Source organism: Dipodomys merriami, unplaced genomic scaffold (genome assembly GCF_024711535.1).
Source record: "Dipodomys merriami isolate MVZ:Mamm:240054 unplaced genomic scaffold, mDipMer1.0.p SCAF_12, whole genome shotgun sequence".
NCBI lineage: Eukaryota > Metazoa > Chordata > Mammalia > Rodentia > Heteromyidae > Dipodomys > Dipodomys merriami.
In genome coordinates this window covers 27,709,919-27,715,477 of record NW_027202493.1, presented here as the reverse complement: position 1 = coordinate 27,715,477, position 5,559 = coordinate 27,709,919, and positions in this window count along the sequence as shown.

The following is a 5,559-nucleotide window of genomic DNA, read 5'->3' as shown; positions in this document are numbered from 1 at the left end:
CTGAGCATTTACCCAAATGATCACAAACAAGCCCATACTAAAGCTACTAGCACAACTATGTTTATTTCAGTATGATTTACCATAGCTAAGATATGGAACCAACCCAGATGCCCCTCAGTAGATGAATGGATCAACAAAATGGGGTACAGAGATCCCTTAGCTCTCATGAAGCATAAATCGCTTGTTTCCAAACTTTAAGAAAATTGCTTGCTGTTCTATCTCTTTTTTCACACGCAGAGTTCTTGTAGTATTTGTAGTCTTAATGTAGCTTTGCTAATACATCATTTTCACTAAATTAATGCTTAATCTGATCTTTTTCTTGTCTTGACATAAGTGGAGTAGAATGTACTTACATAACATGCTTGGTTAAATACATGGAATTTACTAATGGATGATAGAAACAAGTATAGCCTAAACATACAAGGAAGCTGTTTGCATAAAGGAAAAACAGGACATACTTAGGAGAATAAGCACTAGTTTTGCTGCCAAAGACACCAAAATAGGTTTTCCATAGAGCTAATAAGTATGTGTGTATGCATTTACTACTTAGTATATGTAATTTACAAGATCATCTTTTATACAAAAAGATGAAAACCAAAGAAGAGTATCGTACAACTCAAGAGTAAAACAGTGGAAATAGGATTCTAAAGCTCTGAGAAACTGCATAAAGACCAGGAGTTAAGAGTGTGATTAAAGATGCTTGTTTTCCTTAAAGCATGGAATTTAGGTCTTAATGCTACTGCTTTGCACTTGAAAAGTACATAACAAAAATGTTCAAGGACAAGTATAATATATATTGCTGGTAAAATTATGTTTACTTGTAGACAGATATATGTATATGCCAATTTCTTGCAATCTCCTTTAGCAAGACATTCTTCTATAAAAGAACATTGTTTAAAAATGAGTACAATGATTGATTGGTCAATATGCTGGGACATATATATATATATACCCCACTGTACTCATACTCTCCTTCTTCTTCATGGTTTCGAAAGCAATATTCATAGGGAAAATTCTGTCTGATATCTTTCCCTTTCCCCTTGACTTCAATACTTATGAAATATGATATACCCATACATTTTAGTTCAGAAATGATTGGGAACTTTTGTTGAAAATTATGGATGTAAGCAATGAGACAAACTGTCTTTTATTTGTTTTAAGTGTGAACTACTTTTACTAGTCATATTAGTTTATAAAACAAAAACAGAACCAAATCTTATAGGATGTTAATTCAAATTATTTTATTTATAGTTGTTCGTTTAGATTATTTAATATTAAAAACAATCTAACATATCTTCGAAAGTATTATACATTTATGGGAAAACCTTTAAAGTTCCCAATACAATGCTTAGAATTACACATATGTGCATTTACATTATTTTCTAGTGGTTAGATATTACCACCAGAACCTAACAATAACCTAAGTAACACGTGGCTTTTTAATAATCTGTGACACTGTTTTATATTTTGCTGTCATCACAAAAAATGGTAAGCAGCATGACTACGTTTATTGCAGCATTATTTACCATAGATAAGATATGGAACCAACCCAGATGCCCCTCAGTAGATGAATGGATCAAGAAAATGTGGTATATATACACAATGGAATTCTATGCCTCCATCAGAAAGAATGGCATTGCCCATTTGTTAGGAAATGGAAAGGCTTGGAAAAAATTATATTAAGTGAAGTAAGCCAGGCCCAAAGAAACATAGGTCCCATGGTTTCCCTTATTTGCAATATCTAGTATATGTCTGAGTCAAGCAGAAAAGGTCAGATAAGTTGATGTTAGGGAAATGAATCCTAAGATATGTATTCAAATGTTTTTTTTTTCTTTCATGCGATTGTTTCTAACACATTTATAAGATGATTTCTTTGTTGCTTTGTATGTCCCTCCCCCATAGTATAACCCCTGTTTTCACTGTATTTGAGGTCAGTATAATTTGTGGAGGGGAAGGGAAAAAACAAATCGTTTAAATAGGGATAGAGGTGGACCCATTGCAACAATGAGATGTACAAGTCGTTATTTCGAAAACGAACTTTACAACTTTCGTGGGGGGGAGGGGGAGGGCCGGAGAGGATTGGGTGGGGGGAGGGGGGGAGGATGGGAAGTGATGGGAAGGGGAAACAAAGGAGGAGGCTGCAATGCTTGATAAGAAATGTACTCATTATCTTGCCCATGTAATTGTAACCCCTCTGTACAGTATTTTCTCAATAAAAAAAATAAAATAAAAAAATGCTAAGCCTCTTTTCCAAAATAACGTGCAAAATGCTCATCCAAATTTCTTTTCAGCTCAAAACTTTTTTTGATGCATTCAGATAAGGTTTATTGGAGTTGACTTCTGACAAAATTGAGATATTTCTAGTTGCTTTTGCAGCAAGGTAAACTCATTTATTTAATATTTATTCCAAGTTACAGACTTCAACTGGATTAGCCTCGCGGATGCATCGAAATCTAGTTTGCCTGTGTGTCATGCACATATTGCCAGCTCTCTCTCTGCTTCTGACTTAGAGGTTCCACAGGATGGTCAGTGCTGTTGTCTGATGGAATCCAAACACTTGGAACAGTGCCTGCCACCAGCAAGCAGTCATTCTGTCTCTCTTCCATACACAGATACATAAAAGCACACACATGCATATAGTAGAACCAACGAAGAGACTGGTATTGGTTTAAAAGACGAATCTATAAAAGGAACTTCAGGGACTGCATAAAACCACCGAAATTGCATGCACATTTGCATTTTGTATGTTAAAGAGTTCATAAAAATGCTATATTTGTGTCATATATACATTATATATAATTTGTTTACTTAATTTTTACTTAGTTTTTTAAGGTAAGGGTCATAGTTTCTGTTAAGCTTTCAAACTAAACTTTTAAGGCATAAAAAACCCACAAGTCTAGGACAAATAATTCTCATTAAAAAAAGTTTATAAATCAAGAGTATTTAAAAGCAACAAATCGTTTAAATAGGGATACAGGTGGTCCCATTGCAACAATGAGATATACAAGTCATTATGTCAAAAACGAACTTTACTACCTTGCTGCAGGGAGGGGGGGGGAAGGAGGGGAGGATGGGAAGGAATGGGAAGGGGAAACAAAGGAGGAGGCTACAATGCCTGATAAGAAATGTATTCATTATCTTGCCCATGTAATTGTAACCCCTCTGTACAGTATTTTCACAATAAAAAATATTAACAAAAAAAGCAACTGGCAACCAGTATATTTTTTAATGTTGTTTTATTTCAGAGAAAACCATATCGTATTGGTTCATTTTGAGGATTGTTCCTACTAGACACGTGATGACTTTGATTAGATTACAGGAAAATTCTCTTGAAAATATAACATCCTTTCTTGTCACTTCAAATTCAATTAGTAACAGAACGGTTGGTTACTGTTCTTGCCCATGCCATTCCATTGTATCTCAGGGAATTACCAGTGTATACTGACCATTCATTTATTACATTTTGGCTACTGGATGTAATTTTAATTGAGGATTTTTGCGTGTGTGTGTATGTGTGTGTGTGTGTGTGTGTGTGTGTGTGTGTGTGTGTGTGTGTGTGTGTGTGTTACAAACACTGAATTCATAAGAAAATACACTGGGATTGGAACCTGTGTCTTATGGCAGTATGTTCATTGTGAGTTTGGGGATGAATGTAAAATGAATGGATTTCTAAGCAAGTGAATCATTTTATTGTTGTCAAGATTGGTGCACATTCCAGGTTGCGGGTGCAAATAGTACTACTGGATAATGTGTGACAGTTTACTTGGTACAGAATTTTAAGGCAATCCATTAATTTATTATCCAAATTAGTAAATATTTGAATCTGAAAAGAATTAGTCCAATATTCAATGAACTTATAACCTGACTTAGGAAATAATAGCCCCTCTGTATAATACCTTAATAGAATCATCATTCACTATTCATAAAACAAACAAACAAACAAACAAACAAAAGAAGTAGTAATTACTGGTTTAAGACAAACCAGGATGAATGGTTACCACTAAAATATCTTGGTAATTCTTTTTAGATAACTTAGGTGTATAAAAGCACCACATTTTAAATTTGCCAATTTTATTTTTATCATGTGGGAAATCCATGCATCTATTCATATGCGTACTTATTTGTATAATTCTGTTATAACTTATTATTGGTGTGATATGCCTTTGCTTCATGATAGATTTCCTAGTTAACTAAAATAAAGAAGTGAAAGAGTTTGCTGTACATAAATGTTTACTTCTCTGATATATGACCACTATGTTCAGAAATTATAACAAGTTTCAATATACAAATTATTAAGAATGGAATCACATTTAATTTTCCTCATTGATTATTAATAAAAATAGGCCACTACGATATTTAAAAAAATATTTACTTGGAATAGGGAGATGTAGACTTGAATCATGACTAATAGTTCAATAATTTTGAAAATTCAGATAACTTATGTCTTTAAATCTGAGTTTTACATTGAAAGAAAGAAAAAATGTATTATTAAGTGAAGTAACTCAGACCCAAAGACACATAGGTCCCTTACTTTCAATAATTAGTATATGTCTAGGATAATCTTAGCAGATGAGCAGAATAGCTCAATGGCTATATACATATGACCATATAAGATGATGTTATATGAAATGAACTCCAAAACATGGACACAAGAGGTTTTTTTTCTTTGTTGTGGTTGTTTTTAAAGTATTATGTGATTTCTTGTTTCTTTTGTGTTTTTTCCCTATGGTTTATCCCCTGTTGTTATTGTATTTGATTTTGGTACCCTGGATATTGTATATACATTTATCTGAACTAGGGAAGGGAAGGGGAACAAAAAATTGGTGAAACAAAGGACAAAGGAGGAACTAGTGCAACAGTGATACTCATAAGACAATATGTTAGAAATGACCTATACAACTTGAGGGTGTTTGGGGGTGGGAAAGAGGCAGAAAAATGAAGGTAGGGGTAGCAAGTTCAACAAGAAATGTAAACACTATCTCACTATGTAACTGTAACTAACCCCTCTGCACATCACCTTGGCAATAAAATAAAAATAAACATAAAGAAATTTTAAAAAAAAGAAAAGGAAGGGTATACTTGTTTCTGCCATACCTACCACAGAATATTGATGCAAATACTAAATTATAATTAGATACTATGAATGCACCTCAGAAACTATAATCTTCTTACAGTACATGTGCAAATGCATACATGCATGTATATATACATAAATATATATACATAACTTTTGATGTCTGTTTTCCCATACATATTAAAGTTTGAGCTATTTTGATAGAGTGGAATTTTAACCCATATATTTTATTATCTAGAATAAACATACATAATCAAAACCTGCAGTAATAATTTAAAAACTTTATCAAGAAAATAAACTCTTATTCACTGAGTTGTTTCCTATAACTGTCCTGAAGATGGCACAGTAAGTACGTTTTGGGACAAACCTTATTAAAGAAGAGGCTTAAGAAAAATATATTTGAGGTGGAAACACTAATTTTAAAAGAATCCTTTCCAAAGTTTGTGGAAATTTTCTGAGCCTTTTAACCAGTGTCTATTTTTTTA